We start from the raw sequence: 21,852 nt of genomic DNA, 5'->3' as shown, positions 1-21,852 counted from the left end.
CTATTTACATGCTGTGTTCACACCATCCTCACCACATGAGAACTGACTTCCCAGCTCCTGTCCTCAAAAACCCCCTCCTTATGTCCAGGGGTAGTCAAACAGGTTGGGGTGGTTTTCAGGCCTCCCAGACCTGACAAAGGTGCCTCGGGGATTAAGGCACTACAGGGGGTCATCAAGAGGCATAGATACAGTCAGGCTGCAGACAGTCAGTGAGCTAATCCAATTATCAGCCTTTTGGAAGGTAATTGAGATGCTAGACAATATGGGGAATACACCGAATGATACAGGGCAACAAGAGAACACTATGAAACTCAGTAAAATATAAATATACACAAAATGATACCCCCATAACATATCACACCATCACACTGTTATTCTAATTAAAGGCTCTATTCACCTCCTAAACCAATATTTATTGCTATAATACATCTATACGGAATGAATAAAGCAATTTTGAAAACAGGCTTCATTAAAAAAAAATCATGTTTTGTATCTACTGCTTCCATGCTGTATTTTTTTTAGTTGCATTAGTGAAAAATGTAGTTGTAAAGATTTATGCATGCATTCATTCTTGCAAAACTCAACGATGATAGACTAGCGGGGTCAATAGCTGAAAACCTGTCGACCTTGTGTGGTTTCCTCCTGCAATGGTGTTGAACATATACAGTCAAATTTCCGTCAAGACTGTAATGAGAATAGAAAAACATCCAGCACAAAAAAAATTTGTGGACATAAACAACCAGTCAAGAAAGAGGTTGGAGGAAGATGTCAAGAATCTAACAAATAGTGAACAGCAGAGAAAATTGCAGCTAAATACAGCTTGTGCTCCAACTTGTTTGAACGCACAACGTCCTTTCTTAGCATGGAGTCTCAGTGAAGTCAAGCAAAACAGAAACAAAGCACTTCAGAGGGAAAAGGACTTAAAACACAGTATTACCGAGCAGTGGAAAAACATCACCTGGTCAGATGAATCCAGAGTTCTGATGCGCTCTACTGATGGTAAAACATCAGTAGCAAGCAGCGTAAAGCTATAAACCCTTCTTCAGGTGGAAACAGTGCAAGCTGGTAAAGTTGGAGTTTGAGTGTATGGAATGTTTTCTTGGAACTCCCTGGCTCCTCTGATACCTGTGTATAAGCCCTTCCTACCAGCTTGATGGTGTTGGAAATGTGTACTTCGCACACCTTGGCTACTGATACTTGTGGACGGATTAACCCTTTCTCGCAGGCTGATGGTGTCGGGAATGTTTTCCTGGCACACCCTGGCTCTTCTGATACCTGTGGATGGATGAGCCCTTCCTGCTAGCCTGATGAAGTTGCAGTAATGATGTCGGGATTGTCTTCTTCAAAGTAGGAAGGATATAGATGAAAACCCCATAACAAGGAATACCCTCACAACTATAATCAGAATAGTTGACTATATAACAATGCAAAAAGTTGGGGAAGATTTATTTTTTGGCAAGAATAAAAAGGAAGGTAGCTGGCAGCATTCAAATATTGGACAATTACAAAGGGCACATAGGCACTGAAAGGACGCACCATCAAAAGGAGTTCCAAGGAGTCCACTTGGAAAAAATTCAAAAGCAGAACGAGACAGTATCCAATTCAGGTGAAAAAAAATCTTCAAGGTTACATTTATTCTGCCATAGATGCAACATTTGGACCAGCCTTGTCTATTTCATGCTTCATCGTTGCTGGTCGAAACATCACATCTACGGCAGAGTAAATGGAACCTTGAAGTTTTTTTCCACCTGAATTGGACGCTGTCTCTTTCTCCTTTACTGACAAGGTATCAATGAACACATTGCATTTTGAGGCTCTTGGACCGCTGTATCAAGACACCTATATCATCACAGTATTTGACTTTAAATACTTACAAAGGGGCATCAGTATCGACCAAAATATCCGAATAACAAATACCAAGATATACAATAAAACTATATAATTATAGATCAAAAAGTTAAGTGCTTAAATGTGTGAAACGTGTCACCATGGAGGTGGAACACTAACCAGGATGATTCAATGACCCAGCTTAGGAGACATGAGGTTTCCTGTAAAGAGGCAGTCTTGTGCATTAACTGATTTTAAGGGCGAGTCGCCAACCCAGCTCTTGTCTGCGCAGAACTAAACTGAAGACCAGTGGTGACGGGAACGATCGGAAGAGACACGAGAGACTCGTTATCCTAGGCGACACGACGCCTGCAGCATGTGTAATAAGAGATTAGACAATGAGAGGCTACTCTGTGCATGCGTGGAGCCCGTCCTGCCATGTGACGGGAAATGATATGTGTAGGAATGAATGACTTAATGTGCTGCTGTAACAGATGAGAGAAAAAACAAAGTGCGATTAATATGAATGACCAGCTCCTTGGCCAAGCTGTATATGACTGTGGGTCAAAGAGGAGTGCTTGAGACGGAGAGGATGTATATAAAATGGGTACGGAAAGTATTCAGACCCCTTTAAATTTCTCACTCTTTGTTTCATTGTAGCCATTTGGTATATTCTAATAAGTTCTTTTTTTTCTCATTAATGTGCACTCTGCACCACATCTTGACTGAAAAAAACAGAAATGTAGAAATTTCTGCAAATTTATTAAAAAGAAAAATCAAAATATCACATGGTTATAAGAATAAGTATTCATACCCTTTGCTCAGTATTGAGGAGAAGCACCTTTTGAGATAGTACAGCCATGAGTCTTCTTGGGAATGATGCAACAAGCTTTTCACACCTGGATTTGAGGATCTTCTCCAGTTCTGTCAGGTTAGATGGTGAACGTTGGTGGACGCCATTTTTAGGTCTCTTCAGAGATGCTCAGTTGGGTTTAGGTCAGGGCTCTGGCTGGGCCAGTCAAGAATAATCACAGAGTTGTTCTGAAGCTGCTCTTTTGTTATTTTAGCTGTGTGCTTAGGGTCGTTGTCTTGTTGGAAGGTGAACCTTCGACCAAGTCTGAGGTCCAGAGCACTTCTGGAAGAGGTTTTCATCCAGGATATCTCTGTACTTGGCCGCATTCATGTTTCCTTCAATGACAACCAGTCGTCCTGTCCCTGTAGCTGAAAAACACCCCCATAGCATGATGCTGCCACCACCATGCTTCACTGCTGGGATTGTATTGGGCAGATGATGAGTAGGGCCTGGTTTACTCCACACATACCGCTTAGAATTATTACCAAAAAGGTCTATCTTCATCTCATCAGACCAGAGAATCTTATTTCTCGCAGTCTGGAAGTCCTTCATGTGTTTTTTTAGCAAACTTTATGCGGCTTTCATATATCTTGCACTGAGGAGAGGCTTCCATCGGGCCACTCTGCCGTAAAGGCCTGACTGGTGGAGGGCTGCAGTGATAGTTGACTTTGTGGAACTTTCTCCCATCTCCCTACTCATCTCTATAGCTCAGCCACAGTGATCTTGGGGTTCTTCTTTACCTCTCACTAAGATTCTTCTCCCATGATTGCTCAGTTTGGCTGGACGGCCAGGTCTAGGAAGACTTCTGGTGTTCCCAAACTTCTTCCATTTAAGGATTATGGAGGCCACTGTGCTCTTAGGAACCTTGAGTACTTTTGAATTTCTGTCGCAACCTTGGCCAGATCTGTGCCTTGCCACAATTCTGTCTCTGAGCTCCTTACATTTACGGTAAGAGATACAGGGTTTTTTTTTATGATTATCCCTCTTAGAATGGGGTCATTTTTAAGATTAGTCCAATGTTTGCAAACAAATTGAACATGAAGAGGAAGTCGGAGATCAGCTGCAGCCCGGACTTCCTCTGATGTTCGATTTGTCCAAAGACGGGAGCAGTGACACCTGTGCTGATTGGGCGCCGGCGTCATGTTTCACCACACCGCACGAGAGTCCCGCAGAGAGCGAGTGCAGACACCATGGGAACGGAGCCGGCATTGGAGGGGAATGTAAGTGTTATTTTATGGGGGCCAACATTTTGATCAAGGGGTTGTCCAAGTAGTGGACAACCCTTTTAATGATTGTATGTGAACCGCCCTATCATGGGGCTGATCATTCTTATCGGGAGTCGCACTTTGGTTTTTCCACTCATCTGTTACCTCAGTATGCTGAATGTGTGTGTGTGTGTGTGTGTGTGTGTTACAGTGTGTACATTGGACACCCAATGCCACCTCAGCTGCCTTCAGCCCCTGAAAGACCGCCTTATCCTGTAATCTAGACTTCGTCTTATGTCTTGAGATGTCACGAAACAAAATTCCTCTTAAATACGCCTTCATAGTGTCCCATACTACGTGGCTTTCTGCACTACCTTCACTGATCTTAAAAAACTCCTCAATCTCTGCCCCCACCTTTTCCATGTCTAAGAGCTGTAACCAGGAGGGGTGAATTTTCCATCCCGTCCTCCCCGATCCAGCCTGATCAGCCAGCTTCAGAGACACCTGCATTGGGCTATGGTCTGATAAGATCCTGGGACTATACTCCACCCCACGTATCAGTTCGTTCATCACATCCTTCCCCAGAGCAACATCAATCCAGGACATAGAGCCGTATGTAGTCGAATAACAAGAATAAGAATATGTGTTAACATTGCGTACCCGCCATAAGTCAATCCACCCTATTTCACTGAGATAGTTACCAAAAGGAGTGTCATTCCCATCTCTACGCATCAGTGCGTGATTACTCTTGTCCCAGTGGTCATTGATTATATTATTCACATCTCCAACCACTAGAAGGGGAACCCCATCCCATCTTCTCATAAGTTCCAGTATTTCCTGAATTTTCCTGCCAGAGTATGGCCGGGGTATATATAATGAATACAGATTGAACGACTGAAAATGTTGCACACTAACAATATATATTGACCATCCTTATCAACGTTAACCTCAATCTCCTCAAATGGGATATTTATATGAATCAAAATTGACACTCCTCTTGCATAATTAGAGAACGTCGAGTGATACGCCTTTCGCACCCATCGCTTCTGCAGCATATCCACTCTCTCCTCTACCAGATGGGTTTCTTGTAAGCATATCACCGAAGGCCTCTGTTTCAATAAGTACTGAAATATTGCTGCCCGCTTAGTAGCGTCCGCTAGCCCCCTAACATTCCAACTTAAAATATTAGCATCACCTCCCGTTTCTTCAAGAAAAGATAGTAAATGGACAAGGTCTCCCCCAGGTCTCTGCCAATATCCCCCTCCCTCCCCCCCCCCTGTACCACCCCAACTCCCCCCCATCTAAAACTCAATAGAATTCAAATAAACCGAACTTTCTTTCTCTATATGAGAACTGAGAGCACTAATTAACAACCTAGAACTATGCCCTTAACCGTCCATCTCACCCCCTCCCACCACACTTGATATAGATTATTTACTGCGCCGCCGAACACAACACTTTAACATTTGGGTGCATTCTATCTGATAACCACGAAACTCGTTCAAATATCAATAAGTGGAAAAACAGCAAAATTACGGATCCTCAAGATCATTCTCATCGGTTCCGTTCTGTGACAATTTTCTTAGCATTAATGTCCAGCCACTGCGTTGCCTCCTCCGGACTTTGAAAAAAGTGTACACGGTCCAGCGCCAGCGTCAGAGGAGGACAATTTTATATTACAGGATGATTTATGTAAACTAGAAGCTTGGGCTGATAAATGGCAAATGAGCTTCAATGGGGATAAATGTAAGGTCATGCACTTGGGTAGAAGTAATAAGATGTATAACTATGTGCTTAATTCTAAAACTTTGGGCAAAACCGTCAATGAAAAAGACCTGGGTGTATCGGTGGATGACAAACTCATATTCAGTGGCCAGTGTCAGGCAGCTGCTACAAAGCCAAATAAAATAATGGGATGTATTAAAAGAGGCATAGATGCTCATGAGGAGAACATAATTTTACCTCCATACAAGTCACTAGTGCGACCACACTTAGAATACTGTGCACAGTTCTGGTCTCCGGTGTATAAGAAAGACGTAGCTGAACTGGAGCGGGTGCAGAGAAGAGCGACCAAGGTTATTAGAGGACTGGGGGGTCTGCAATACCAAGATAGGCTATTACACTTGGGGCTATTTAGTTTGGAAAAACGAAGGCTAAGGGGTGATCTTATGTTAATGTATAAATACAGTTAGGTCCATATATATTTGGACAGAGACAACATTTTTCTAATTTTGGTTATAGACATTACCACAATGAATTTTAAACAAAACAATTCAGATGCAGTTGAAGTTCAGACTTTCAGCTTTCATTTGAGGGTATCCACATTAAAATTGGATGAAGGGTTTAGGAGTTTCAGCTCCTTAACATGTGCCACCCTGTTTTTAAAGGGACCAAAAGTAATTGGACAGATTCAATAATTTTAAATAAAATGTTCATTTTTAGTACTTGGTTGAAAACCCTTTGTTGGCAATAACTGCCTGAAGTCTTGAACTCATGGACATCACCAGACGCTGTGTTTCCTCCTTTTTGATGCTCTGCCAGGCCTTCACTGCGGTGGTTTTCAGTTGCTGTTTGTTTGTGGGCCTTTTTGTATGAAGTTTAGTCTTTAACAAGTGAAATACTGCTCAATTTGGTTGAGATCAGGTGACTGACTTGGCCATTCAAAAATATTCCACTTCTTTGCTTTAATAAACTCCTGGGTTGCTTTGGCTTCATGTTTTGGGTCATTGTCCATCTGTAGTATGAAACGACGACCAATCAGTTTGGCTGCATTTGGCTGGATCTGAGCACACAGTATGTCTCGGAATACCTCAGAATTGATTCGGCTGCTTCTGTCCTGTGTCACATCATCCATAAACACTAGTGACCCAGTGCCACTGGCAGCCATGCATGCCCAAGCCATCACACTGCCTCCGCCGGGTTTTACAGATGATGTGGTATGCTTTGGATCATGAGCTGTACCACGCCTTCGCCATACTTTTCTCCTTCCATCATTCTGGTAGAGGCTGATCTTGGTTTCATCTGTCTAAAGAATGTTCTTCCAGAACTGTGCCGGCTTTTTTAGATGTTTTTTAGCCTTTTTCTTCTTGATGCTTATGAGTGGCTGCACCGTGCAGTGAACCCTCTGTATTTACTTTCATGCAGTCTTCTCTTTATGGTAGATTTGGATATTGATACGCTGACCTCCTGGAGAGTGCTGGTCACTTGGTTGGCTGTTGTGAAGGGGTTTCTCTTCACCATGGAGATTATTCTGCGATCATCCACCACTGTTGTCTTCCGTGGGCGCCCAGGTCTTTTTGCATTGATGAGTTCACCAGTGCTTTCTTTCTTTCTCAGGATGTACCAAACTGTAGATTTTGCCACTCCTAATATTGTAACAATTTCTCGGATGGGTTTTTTCTGTTTTCGCGGCTTAAGGATGGCTTGTTTCATCTACATGGAGAGCTCCTTTGACCGCATGTTTACTTCACAGCAAAACCTTCCAAATGTATGCACCACACCTAAAATCACCTCCAGGCCTTTTATCTGCTTAATTGAGAATGACATAACGAAGGGATTGCCCACACCTGTCCATGAAATAGCCTTGGAGTCAATTGTCCAATTACTTTTGGTCCCTTTAAAAACAGGGTGGCACATGTTAAGGAGCTGAAACTCCTAAACCCTTCATCCAATTTTAATGTGGATACCCTCAAATGAAAGCTGAAAGTCTGAACTTCAACTGCATCTGAATTGTTTTGTTTAAAATTCATTGTGGTAATGTCTATAACCAAAATTAGAAAAATGTCGTCTCTGTCCAAATATATATGGACCTAACTGTATATGAGGGGACAGTACAAAGACCTTTCTGATGATTTTTTTAGTTTCAATAATTTTATTTTCAATAACATAGTAATTGAACAACACTTTCCCTTACAAGGGAATTCAATAAGAAAAAACATACATATATTAACTCAAATTCAAAGATACAAATATGACAAGACAAGAACATGGGGAGACATAAAAGAGGGAAAATGGGGAGGGTAATGAGATGCTGCACTTTATTTCGTGATAAGCTGCAGTATATTTACCAGACAAAGATATACTATGTTCCATTTTATCAGTTCTGCCTCCCACCTCCCCGCACCCCACCCCACGCCGGCTCGACCCCAGTGTCATCAGAATCTCCCACAGGATAGAGTCTCAAATAGATAGAGTCAAGGTTTGTTCAAGATTTAAGTTCGCGTTAAGATCTATCCACGGTTTCCAAACCTGGTAGAAGGTTTCCCACACATCTTCCCTAGTCGCATGTATACGTTCATATAAGAGGATTGAATTCATTTTATCTCTAACTGTCTGGACAGAGAGAAATGGCGACCTCCAGCTGGTAGCTATATGTAGCTTAGCAGCCATAAGCAGTTGGCCTATCAGCTTGTGGAATTTATTAGTGAATCCAGGGTATTTGGCTCCCAAGAGGAATGTGGCCGGGTCAGGTTGTATTGTCCCGCCATACATTTTTCCAATTAATAATCCTACTTCCTGCCACATAGCCGAGGCTATCGGACATTCCCACCAAATATGCTTCATATCTCCCACTGCGGCACATCCTCTAAAGCATTGATCTGAAATGTTGGGGTATATAGCATGAAGTTTACTTGGGACTTGGTATGTTCTGTGTAAGACCTTAATGGACGTCTCTGCCAGGGAGGCTTGATGACTACCCCTGGAAATTGTGTCACAGCATCGTCTCCAATTTTCCAAAGTTAGTTGGAAACCTAGATCTTCCTCCCACTGTTTCATGTATTGCAGTTTGTCAACACCATGTGCTGCATTAAGGCATCCGTACAGCAGAGAAATAGTTCCCCTTCCCAGTGGGTCATCCATGCATCTCTGTTCAAAGCCAGTCGCGCGAAAAGGGATATTCCGTTGTAAAAACTGTTCCGCAAAATGGAAAACCTGATAGGTACGGAAGGTTTCGCTAATGGGTGGGTTGTATTTATGAAGGAATTCTTGTCTAGATAAAATTATATTAAGGGGTGAGCAGAGGTGCTTTAGAGTAGTAATTCCGTTTACTTTCCACCAAGCAAAAGAACGTGGGTCAAGTCCTGGTGGGAACATGGGGTTGCAGAAGAGGGGGGTCAGTGGGGCAGACCCAGATTGGAGTTCGAATTTAAATCTTACCTTCCTCCAAAGGATCAGGGAATGTGCTGTGAAAGGTGCTGTGATGTGTAGACTCTTTGGTAGTTTTTGTGTGGACCACATAAGGCCCGGTAAGGAAAACGGAAGTAGAAGGGACGATTCCAGGTCAACCCATCTCGGAGCACGGTTGACAGCGCAGGCATTAGTCAATTGGGCTAACTGAGCCGCTTTGTAGTACAGTGTGAAGTTAGGCATGGAAAGTCCCCCCAGTCTTCTATGTATGAACATAGTCTTTTGACGGATTCTGGGTTTTTTCCCCTGCCAGATAAATTTTGAAATTATAGAGTGAACCTCGTGTAGGGTCTCATGGGGTAATGATATGGGAAGAGAGCGGAATAAGTAGAGAAATCTAGGCAAAGAGACCATTTTAATTGCATGCAATCTGCCCAACCAGGATAATTTCATGGCAGACCATCTAGCTAAGTCAGCTCGGAGATTTTTTATTAATGGGAGATAATTCCACTTAAATAGGGTCGACTTATGAGAGGTAAGGTTGACACCGAGATAAGTTATATAGTGTTCATTCTTTGTAAATTTAAACTGGGAGATAATATTTGTTTGCATGTCCTTATTGGTGTTAAGGAATAAAGCTTCGGATTTGTCAACATTAATTTTGAGTCCTGAGATCGACTCAAATTTACGTAAAACTGAAAATAAATTTGGGAGAGTGGTGAGTGGGCTAGATAGAGTCAACAGTAAATCATCTGCAAATAAGCTTGCCTTATACTGTGCGCCAAGTCCTACAGGCCCAAGTATGTTTGGATTAAGCCTTATTGCCTCGGCTAGCGGTTCCATAGCCATGGCAAACAGGGCTGGAGAAAGTGGACAGCCCTGCCTCGTCCCCCTTTGTATGTTGATAGGAGTAGGTTTAGTTGACGGGAGTTTCAGATAGGCTGTAGGACTGTCGCACAATAGTTGGAGGCATGAAATAAGGGTGCTAGGGATGCCAAATCTGGAAAGGACTTCAAATAAATAGGACCACGAGACCGAGTCGAAAGCTTTTTCTATGTCTAAAGCTAATAGCAGTAGGGGTTGCTTATGATAGTTTGCTGAATGTATAATATTTAGATTTCTTCTAATATTATCGGGACCTTGTCTATTAGGTATGAACCCCACTTGGTCACGGTGGATAAGGGTGGGTAGAAATTTGTTGAGCCTAGTGGTAATAATGGATGTAAAGAGTTTGAGGTCAACATTTAGCAATGATATAGGTCTATAATTCTTGGGAAGGAGGTGGTCTTTCTTTGGTTTGGGGATTACCGTCACATGGGCAATATAGAATTCAGGGGGCATCTGGGTGCCATTTAGTAGAGCGTTACAGTAAGTTTTAATGTATGGTATGAGGATGTTTGTAAATTTCTTGTAATATAGTGCCGTGAGGCCATCAGGTCCGGGAGCTTTGTTTTTTTTTAGGTTTTTAATTACTGCAGAAATTTCATCCTCAGATATTGGTGCATGCAGTTGGTCTAGCGAGGAGTTGGGAATTTTAGGTAATTTCAATTCATCTAGGAAGGAGGATAAGGATTGCGGTGAAGGAGCCTGTGGGGAGGTATATAGTTTCTGATAGTAGTCTCGGAATGTTTCGTATACTATATCCGGGTGTGCGGAAATTTTGCCTTTGGAGTCTTTGATGGAGGTGACATTATTTAAAGATTCTCTGCATCTGAGTCTACGTGCTAACATGCCAGAAGGTTTATTTGCATATTTATAAAAAGTTGACTTGGTCCATGTTAACGCTCTCTCTGTTTTGTTCGTAAGAATAGCGTCTAATTGTAGCTTAGTGTCTCTGATTTGTTTAATCAGAAAGAGGGAAGTGGTGGCCTGGTTAGCAAGTTCGAGTTTCATAAGTTTAGTCTCTAAGAACGTTTGTAATTCAGATCTTTGTTTCTTTTTATTGGACGCAATTTTGATTAGGGAGCCAGTAATAAATTTTTTATGTGCCATCCACACTACTCCAGGAGAAGTGTCATCAGTGGAATTAGTCTGGAAGTACAGTCCCAACTCCTCTTTAATTTTAGAGAGTATAAGAGGGTCAGTAAGTAAGGATTCGTTCAGTCTCCATTTGAATAATTTAGAAGTGGTAACATTGAATTTAAATGTTGATAGGACAACATCATGGTCAGACCATGATGATGGAATATGACGAGAGAATAGGACAGACGGGATCGTTCTTGCAGTAGTTAAGTGTAGGTCTATTCGAGAGTAGGACTGGTGTGCAGGTGAGAAGTATGTGTAGCCCTTTACAGGACCGTTTAGTTCCCTCCATACATCGACCAGGCAATTGTCTTTTATTAGGTGTTGGATTTTCTTTTTGTCAGCTTTTGTTAAATCCGATCGTTTCTGAGCGCTGCTATCTAATTTAGGATTAATGATAAAGTTGAAGTCGCCACACCAGATAAGGTGGTCATATGTAAGAGTGGCTAATTTTGATATAATTAGCTGAAAGACCGACCTCTGGGAAGCTGCGGGTAAATAGCTATTAACAATGCAAATTGTCTGATTTTGTGATGTTCCAAGAGTAATAAGGAATCTGCCCTCTGAGTCCGAATGTGTGCTGATGAGCTGAAATGGGAAGTTATTCCTAATGAAAGTGGCGACACCTCTCGTTTTTTTATCCCAGTTGGACATATAGTGTTGTGAAAATTTGGCATCAAAGTGCTTAGGGTGGGAAGAGGTGGAAAAATGGGTCTCCTGGAGACAAATAATGTCTGGTACGTGTTTTAAGTAATCAAGAAAAGCTTTCTTACGTTTAATGGGTGAGTTGAACCCTCTGACATTATGAGAAATAACATTACACATTTTTCAGTGAATATTTACCGCTGAAGAATGAGGAGGCTAGGGCAGGAACCAGAATCGTATGTCCAATTAGCAAACGTTGAATTAATTGGTAAGTGCAGTGATGATCTCTGTGGGAAAACAATAGGAAGGAAACAGACTGTGGGGAGACAAAGAAAAACATAACAGTTAATAATAACAAACGGATATCATATCCGAGAAGTATGGCGATCTGGTTTACCATATTAAGTGGAGTACCAGGTGTCGCCAAGTTTAGGCAGCATGTTGTAGACCTGACATTTAGGCCCTTGGAAGAGTAATATGTGTAGAGGGGAAAGGGATAGGAAGAAGCAGGAGAGAGATGGAAGGAAGAGAAAAAAAAAAAAAAAAAAAAAGAAAGATGGAAGGTGAGGGGGGGAGGGAAAAGGGAAGGGAGGGGGAAGAGGGAAGGGAGAGGGAAGAGGGGAGGCAGGGGGGAGGGGGAAGAGGGAAGGGGGGGGAGGGAGAAAAGGGAAAGGAGGGGAGAGGGGGAAGAGGGACGGGCGTGAGGAGGGGGAAGAATGGAGGGGGGAGGGGGAATGGAGGCGGGAGGGGTCAGAGGGAAGGGAGGGGGAAAAGGGGTGGGAGGGGCAGGGGAAAAGAAGGGGTGAGACGGGACGGAGAGAGAGAGGGGTAGGGGGGGAAATGGGCGAGAGGGGGAAGAGGTGAGGGGGTGAGGTAAGAAAGGATAGGGAGAGGAGAGAAGGGAAAAGGAGAAAACTGCAGTATGGGAATTATTTGGGAGGAAGTAGGGAGAGATCAGAGCAGAGTAAGGTAGGGGAAGGATAGGGTCAATTAGGGATGCAGCAATCTAGTGGGCCACTTACAATTAATGTCAAAATAGAATATCTATATGAACATTTAGTATACAACTACTAACTCTCGAGGGCAGAGAGGAGAGGCAGTTAAGAGCCATCATCCCCTTCCCCCTCAATTCCAGGAGCAATCAGGATAAACAGTAACGGCCTGCTCCGCCCCTCGGAAATCAAAATGAATGAACATTGTAGTTTGGACATATCAGACGACCCGTGCGTTTTGGTTCCTTGTTCTGGGAGTGTTTTGCCATTCTCTTGGTGGTCTTGGTTTTCTCTGTGGCATGGCTGAAGTCTCTATAGAAATCGGGATCCCAGCTTTTAGCATGGCTTGTTTCCCTTCTTCTAGTGTACGGCAGGTGTACAGTTGAGAGTTATATGTAAAGATGAGGGCAAAGGGGAAGTTCCATCTGTATTTGATCTGCGCCGTCTGCAAGGCCGATGTTACTGGTTTGAGGGATCTCCTTCTGGCAAGGGTGGTTGATGCGATATCCGCGTAGATATGTACTGAAGATGGTAGTCCCGGCAGGTCTGGATTTTCACGTGCAGCATTCAGGATTAGATCTCGAGCCTCCTCATAATGTAGTTTTAGGATCACATCCCTGGGTATATCATTATTACGTGGTCTGCCCAGGGCTCTATGGATTCTGGTGATATGCAGCATGGATTGATCTGTGTCAGGGAGCAGCGCGGTAAAGAGGGCAGTAGCAGTGTCTTTGAGAGCTACAATATTTTCGGGAAGTCCCCTGATCCGCAGATTACCCCGACGTGATCTGTTCTCATAGTCTTCGCATCGGAGTTCTAGTTCTGCGACACGTTCTGCGTGTAGTTTGAGGGTTTCGCGATCTTCTTCCAACGCATCTGCAGTGGCGTCCATCTTTTCCTCCAGGGCCACCGTACGCTGCATAATATCCTGTATCTGAGAAGAGATCTTCTGCATGGCTGAAGTAAGCTCAGATCGAAAAGTCTCTTGCAAGGATTTGGTAAGGGTTGCCGTGGAGATCGTTGTCTCCATATGGGGACTGGTCTCATCTTGGTCCAGTATATCTCCTGTGTTTCCTGTAGAGACCGAGGGAAGAGGAGTCGTAGTAGTCATCTTGGAAATGCTGCTACTCTGAAGAAGGTCTGCAATATTGCGGCCTGGTGTTTGTGCCGCACCTCCCTTCCTAGGCATCGTCAGGAGGGTCTCCTGAGGGAGCAGTGAGTCCAGTTGCGGTGTGCTTGGCGTAATTCAGGTGCTGATTAGGGCCTAAATAAGTAAGTCGGGTAGCGGAGATCAGCAAGATATAACTATCATCGCTGAAGGCCGCACATGCGCCTCCAAGAAGAGGATTTTTTAGATAATCCTCATAGTGTGCACAGAATTAGAGCCCAACATGGACACTAGGTGTCACTATTGTAGCAGTGGGGGCAAACAGTGGCTAGTTGAGTCTTTTTTGTATATTATAAAATGTACTTCTAGTTCCGATATTGGGCACCAGATGTCGCTAGATGTCTGTCAAGTAGTGGAGAAAATCAGTCTAGGAGATAGTCCATTTCTCAATGTAGTAAGAAATTACTGTAGAAATTGAGTTGCAGCTGAATATAAGTGCAGCGCCCCAGAGTCCTGGTCGTTGCAGTACTGTGGCTTCGCCGCTAAGGGGAGCCATGGTACGTTCGATGGCACTGAAGGAGTTCCTCCAATCAGGTATCACAGACACCAATATGTTTCACAGCTGGGCCTCCGGGGGGAGCTAAGGGTGCTATTCATTAGGCCACTCCCCACCATAGTGGGTAAACTGGGGGTCAGGCAGGAAGTTAGAGAGAACGCTGACGGGATTGAACGGAGCAACACCTTGTGGCAGAGGGTGTTGTGAAGGGAGAGACTGTAGGGTCTCTGCCAGGGGTGGGATCCTGGCAGAGGCTTGGCATTGAAAGAACGTAAAGGGACCGTGCCTGCTCAGCATAGCGGCGGTGCCCGAGAAAGGACTAGAAGCGAGACAGATTGTGCTGAGTGAGAAACGAGATCAAGCAGAAGGAGAATACCAGCAGGGGTTTTGTTGAAAGAGGCAGCACCTTGCTGAGGCGCAATACCGGTGGCCGGAACGCCGAGGGAGTGGATTAGAATACAGCTTCAAGCCATACTCCAAACAGCGGCAGGACAGTCGGTCTCAGGCGGGCTGTCTACCACATATCACCTATGAAGTCTTGGGGGGCAATTGCGGGAGAGGGGCGACTCTAGGGTCCCGGAAGAACTCCAGGCCTACCTGACAAACGGGTGCCATTCCAACCTGAATACAGGGAGGGGTGGATTGCAGAGGAACATCAAATCGAGTTGTGAGGGAACTTAAGAAACAGACACAACCGTTGTGGGGTCACTTTCCGTGAGCACAGCAGGGAAGGACTACAACACATAGCGCTAGAAGGAAGGCACAGATTTCCACCTGAGAGGAGAACTCTGGAGGTGCCATTGGACCGGTCGGATTTGCGCAGCCTGGTGAACCGTATTCTGGACTGAGGACTCAGATCTCCAGTAAAGAGGTAAAGAGACTGCAACCTGGTGTCCTCGTTATTTACCGCGACCTGCATCCCACCACTGCACCGCTACACCGCAACCATTATCACCACTTATTGTACCGGACGTCCCCCACTGACGGACAGGGCCACGGACCGGGTCTAGCCACCGTGACAACCCCGAGACTGAGACCTAGAGGCCCGGCTCCGGGTACCCCTCGGCCCTGCGGCGGTGTGGGGGCGCTCCGCAACTTGGCGTCACGAACAGGATCTACTTAAGCCTGAAGAATCATGTCATGTGTGCCTAGAGACTGTGATTTGTTGTGCTTGGACTGTACTTTATTGCAAGACTGTGCTGCGCCATTAGCCGCCAAAAGTTCCCGCCAAAAGGCGCCGCCATTGCTACTCCCGAGAGGAAGGAGGGCGTGTTATGGGCGGAGACTTTCAGTGTGGCGCGAGAAATGGCTACCGCCCCCTGCACTTCTGGCTGCAGAGAAATGACCTGCCCCAAAGCAGAAGAGAAACACCCCTTGACATGCGACGGCGAGAGGCTGGTGACGGAGAAGCCCGACCCCGGAGAAATGGCGGAGTTAGGTGCATGCACTGCCATCGACTATCAGGCAGCGATGATGAACGGCGAGCGCCTGAGCGAGGAAGAAGCGGTTCCGGCCTGCCCTTCTTCACCGGAGATGGACCGGAAGCCTGCGGACCCGACAGCGGAGCTACGTCCACCAATCCCGACCTCGGAGCTAGAGGAGGAGGAACCACAGCAAGCGGAGCCGAATCCGAGCATCCCATTGGAGGAGCCCCGGTCCGGGCTGCAGCCGATTCCAGTGTCCTCGTTAACGGATCAGAGCGACACCGATGGAACCATATTAGGCGCAGGTATGGGCGGCACCCCTACTCCCCTGGACGGTTCTGCTCTCCTGACCGATCCTCCCCACAACAGTAACCCCGCATTTACAATCGACCGGGCGGTTCTCACCCCCGGCGCGTTGGGGAAGTTGTTACCACCATTGCCAACCAGGTGGGGAGAGCCCATAGAAATGGACCCAGGAGGGGTGATGTTCCGATGGGATATCCCCTGGGTCGAGCAGGATGGGATTCCAGTGGAGGGTCTCACTATTGCGATACTTACCTGGGACCAATACAAACAATGCGTGCTCCAGCACTGGGGGCAGCGCACTGAAGATGAAAAACGGGAACTGCAGAGCAAAAAAATGATCTATGATGGGACGGATGCTGTAAGGCGAGGAACGGTGGCGGCATTCCACCCAAAGAAGGGGTGGGGTTCCATTTGGGAATCGGGTTTACCTACTGGCATCTTCGTTGCCGGCTACGACGTGGAAACTCCCTGCTGTGATCGAGAAGGCGAACCACTCTGGGAAGGGGATCAGGTGACGTACACCCGTCACTGGAATGCACAAGGATGGCGGGCCCGGAAAGTTCAGCGATGTGAGCCTGAGAGAATGTCACCTGTGGCCCCAACTATGGTCAATCCAGGGCTGCCAGACCTTGTTACTGTTTCTACTGTGCGCTTTGTGGCAGCTCCCGAACTTGCCGACAGAGTTAGGCTTCAGGTTCAGACAACAGGCGACCAGGTGGTTCCTGCGGGGCTTGCCGCCGGTATCCGCACCACGGTGGCTGGGGTCCAGGAACCAAAGCCACCGGAAGAAGAATAAACCTCGATACTCTGAAAAATGTAAATAGTTTGCACCTTCTTAAAGGTGCTCCCTACTGGTTTTAGCCAAAGACACTTTGTGAAGATACCTTTCCTACTGGTTCCAGTTAAAGACACTTTGCGAAGATACCATACCGGAACCTTTGCATGGACTGGTAGGCTGAGAAGACGAGCTACCTCGGAAAGACTTGGTCCCCTCTTAAAGGGGATGTGAAGAATTGCACTTGAAAGTGATACTGTTGCAGAACAGTACTGTGATAATGATGCTTTGAAAAGAAATGTAACTGTTTTACATGAAAAGTTATATGTGTTGAATTTGTTAAAATGTGAATCCTAAATAATGTTTTGCAAAAGGAAAAGATGCAGAGCGCCCGTAGGGGTAGAAGTAGAGATCTGCATAGCTGAAAGTAAAGAAGTAATGATGAAGGTGAGGATAGAAGGTAAACCCTGCGTCCCCATAGAAAGTTACTTTGTTACTAAGGACAGAAAGTGAACCCGTAGGGGTTAGAGAGTGAGTCCTTAAAGGAGCCGAGTAGAGCTGGCTCAGAGTTCTTTAAACGAAAGGAATGTTATGTCTATACTATGTATAGTAGCGAAAGGCAGTAGGCCCTGGCTGAACGGGGCGGTCCTGTAAAAGAAAGGAGAGGCAGTAGGTCTGGTGCCATAGGGACAGGCGGTCCTGCAGGTTCAAAGTAGGAGAATGTAAAGTTACCTTGCCCTGTAATGTGATTATAGGAAGGCCTTTGGAAGACTAAGAGTGTAAGTTTCTTAAAGGCAATGTTAATTTATTGTTCCAGTATTTGCACTAAGTAGAATACCCGGTTGGGTAACAGGAGTTATGTATAGCCTGTAATTTATAAAGTTGACTATGTTTGTAACGTTCAAGTGTCCTCACCTCCCATAAAGGGAAGCCTGTTCAAGTATACTTATTGTTTTGCACTCAACAAAATTGTATATCTTTTTGCTAATCTGTATTGTTGTTTTTCTTCCCAGTCCCGGAGTACTGTGTTTAACCAGGGGGGAGTGCAGCGCCCCAGAGTCCTGGTCGTTGCAGTACTGTGGCTTCGCCGCTAAGGGGAGCCATGGTACGTTCGATGGCACTGAAGGAGTTCCTCCAATCAGGTATCACAGACACCAATATGTTTCACAGCTGGGCCTCCGGGGGGAGCTAAGGGTGCTATTCATTAGGCCACTCCCCACCATAGTGGGTAAACTGGGGGTCAGGCAGGAAGTTAGAGAGAACGCTGACGGGATTGAACGGAGCAACACCTTGTGGCAGAGGGTGTTGTGAAGGGAGAGACTGTAGGGTCTCTGCCAGGGGTGGGATCCTGGCAGAGGCTTGGCATTGAAAGAACGTAAAGGGACCGTGCCTGCTCAGCATAGCGGCGGTGCCCGAGAAAGGACTAGAAGCGAGACAGATTGTGCTGAGTGAGAAACGAGATCAAGCAGAAGGAGAATACCAGCAGGGGTTTTGTTGAAAGAGGCAGCACCTTGCTGAGGCGCAATACCGGTGGCCGGAACGCCGAGGGAGTGGATTAGAATACAGCTTCAAGCCATACTCCAAACAGCGGCAGGACAGTCGGTCTCAGGCGGGCTGTCTACCACATATCACCTATGAAGTCTTGGGGGGCAATTGCGGGAGAGGGGCGACTCTAGGGTCCCGGAAGAACTCCAGGCCTACCTGACAAACGGGTGCCATTCCAACCTGAATACAGGGAGGGGTGGATTACAGAGGAACATCAAATCGAGTTGTGAGGGAACTTAAGAAACAGACACAACCGTTGTGGGGTCACTTTCCGTGAGCACAGCAGGGAAGGACTACAACACATAGCGCTAGAAGGAAGGCACAGATTTCCACCTGAGAGGAGAACTCTGGAGGTGCCATTGGACCGGTCGGATTTGCGCAGCCTGGTGAACCGTATTCTGGACTGAGGACTCAGAGATCTCCAGTAAAGAGGTAAAGAGACTGCAACCTGGTGTCCTCGTTATTTACCACGACCTGCATCCCACCACTGCACCGCTACACCGCAACCATTATCACCACTTATTGTACCGGACGTCCCCCACTGACGGACAGGGCCACGGACCGGGTCTAGCCACCGTGACAACCCCGAGACTGAGACCTAGAGGCCCGGCTCCGGGTACCCCTCGGCCCTGCGGCGGTGTGGGGGCGCTCCGCATAAACAAAAAGGTATGGGAGAGCAGGAAATGAAGATCCTCCACAAAATACTCCGGGATCAAGTCCAACCTTGTGTCCACTAAGGGGAGTTATTTTTATGATTTTTAATTAGTTAAATTCAATGAGTAACTAGTGCTAGGCAGGAGCTCTATAAAGATGTGACTGTTCCTCCTGACTCATAGTTGTTAACTCCCTCGGGCTGTATTTTTGTCTCCCTGCAAGATGGTGACTATTGGCGCCAAAAAAAAAAGAGAGATCAGGGAGAGGGAGAGCATGTACGGCGCTCCCAGGGTCTTGTATGCACTGCGGCCAGTCACCCCACCTCGGACACCGAACCGGCAGGTGAGTGATCACTTAGAAGGTGAAGCGGGGTCTCCCCGTTGGTGACCGGGGCCACAGTCTGTCTGTCATATATTGCAGTGCTCCGGTGTTAAGATGGCCGCCGCGTCTTCTAACTGCTGCCGACCGCCCGTTCTAATTGCTCCCCACTCACCGGATCTTCTCAGGGCAGCGCCGTGATCCCGGGCGTGCTCCCTCGCGCCGGCACTCACACCGCTGCTCCTCTGCCACCGGAGCAGTGCGCTTCTGCCTCTGGGTTCCTGCCCACGTGTAGCGATGGCGGCTCACAGTGGAGGCGCTCCGTCTCTCGTCGGCGCGGCGGGCACCGGTAAGTGTGTCAGCCCGGGTGTGTGTGGGACACCGAGGATCCTTCAATCTGGGGTCCGCCGGGCGAAAAAAGCCTATTTCCACCCTATTTTCCAAAAGGGACCGAGGAGCACTTCCAAGACACGTCTGCTCGGTTCCTGGTCCAGGCCACGCCCCCCCTCTGATGATTTTTTTAATCATAGACCTGAGACAGGGACAAGGGGGCATCCTCTACGTCTGGAGGAAAGAAGGTTTAAGCATAATAACAGACGCCGGTACTTTACTGTAAGAGCAGTGAGACTATGGAACTCTCTGCCGTATGATGTAATGAGTGATTCATTAATTAAATTTAAGAGGGGACTGGATGCCTTTCTGGAAAAGTATAATGTTACAGGGTATGTACACTAGATTCCTTGATAAGGCGTTGATCCAGGGAACTAATCTGATTGCCGCATGTGGAGTCGGGAAGGAATTTTTTTCCCCAATGTGGAGCTTACTCTTTGCCACGTGTGTTTTTTTTGCCTTCCTCTGGATCAACATGTTAGGGCATGTTAGGTTAGGCTATGAGTTGGACTAGATGGACTTAAAGTCTTCCTTCAACCTCAATAACTATGTTATCTATGAATAGGAGTGCAGCTCTGGGGTATAATGCAGGATGTAACTCAGGATCAGTAATGTAATGTATGTACACAGTGACTGCACCAGCAGAATAGTGAGTGCAGCTCTGGGGTATAATACAGGATGTAACTCAGGATCAGTAATGTAATGTATGTACACAGTGACTGCACCAGCAGAATAGTGAGTGCAGCTCTGGGGTATAATACAGGATGTAACTCAGGATCAGTAGTGTAATGTATGTACACAGTGACTGCACCAGCAGAATAGCGAGTGCAGCTCTGGGGTATAATACAGGATGTAACTCAGGATCAGTAATGTAATGTATGTACACAGTGACTGCACCAGCAGAATAGTGAGTGCAGCTCTGGGGTATAATACAGGATGTAACTCAGGATCAGTAATGTAATGTATGTACACAGTGACTGCACCAGCAGAATAGTGAGTGCAGCTCTGGAGTATAATACAGGATGTAACTCAGGATCAGTAATGTAATGTATGTACACAGTGACTGCACCAGCAGAATAGCGAGTGCAGCTCTGGAGTATGATACAGGATGTAACTCAGGATCAGTAATGTAATGTATGTACACAGTGACTGCACCAGCAGAATAGTGAGTGCAGCTCTGGGGTATAATACAGGATGTAACTCAGGATCAGTAGTGTAATGTATGTACACAGTGACTGCACCAGCAGAATAGGGAGTGCAGCTCTGGGGTATAATACAGGATGTAACTCAGGATCAGTAGTGTAATGTATGTACACAGTGACTGCACCAGCAGAATAGGGAGTGCAGCTCTGGGGTATAATACAGGATGTAACTCAGGATCAGTAGTGTAATGTATGTACACAGTGACTGCACCAGCAGAATAGTGAGTGCAGCTCTGGAGAATAATACAGGATGTAACTCAGGATCAGTAGTGTAATGTATGTACACAGTGACTGCACCAGTAGAATAGTGAGTGCAGCACTGGAGACTGTAATACAGGATCAGTATAAGTAATGTATGGAGACAGTGACTCCACTTTTCATTAACCCTTCATGTGCTGTGTAATGTTACAGAGAGGTGGACATGCCGCTGAATGACCCATCTCATTTCTGGTCGGCACAGGGCCTCGCCTGGTCCCTGCACCACCCTGTACCTATAAGGCCGGCGTCACACTAGCGAGTTTTACGGACGTATGAGCGCATAAACTACGTCCGTAAAATACGCATAACACACGGCCCAATTATTCTCTATGGGGCTGCTCCTATCAGCCATATATTACGCATCCGTAATATATGGTCTTGTACGGCCGTAGAAAATCGCAGCATGCTGCGTTTGTCACCGTATTGCGCAAAAAAAAATAAAAATAAAAAATCGCCAATGAAAGTCTATGGGGGCGAGAAAAATACGGATTCCACACGGACCAGCAGTGTGACTTGCGAGAAATACACAGCGGTGTTAGTGAAAAGCTGGTAATTCAATTGCCGGCTTTTTCTTTCTCCTTCACAAACCCGACAGGATATGAGACATGGTTACATACAGTAAACCATCTCATATCCTTTTTTTTT

At 46.0% G+C, this 21,852-nt stretch overlaps 1 pseudogene across 1 annotated transcript in view; it reads right to left on the bottom strand.

Moving 5' to 3' along the window:
- LOC143817410 (uncharacterized) overlaps positions 1 to 21,852 on the bottom strand; it is a 52,046-nt pseudogene that overhangs the window by 3,036 nt on the left and 27,158 nt on the right. The window contains exon 5 of the transcript XR_013224137.1: positions 11,878 to 11,995. The product of XR_013224137.1 is annotated as an uncharacterized LOC143817410 (transcript). The remainder of the gene's footprint in view (positions 1 to 11,877; positions 11,996 to 21,852) is intronic.

The sequence above is a fragment of the Ranitomeya variabilis genome, chromosome 3 (assembly GCF_051348905.1).
Source record: "Ranitomeya variabilis isolate aRanVar5 chromosome 3, aRanVar5.hap1, whole genome shotgun sequence".
In the NCBI taxonomy this organism is placed as follows: Eukaryota; Metazoa; Chordata; class Amphibia; order Anura; family Dendrobatidae; genus Ranitomeya; species Ranitomeya variabilis.
The sequence above is the reverse complement of the archived record's forward strand: the minus strand, read 5'-3'. Positions and strand labels throughout refer to the sequence as shown.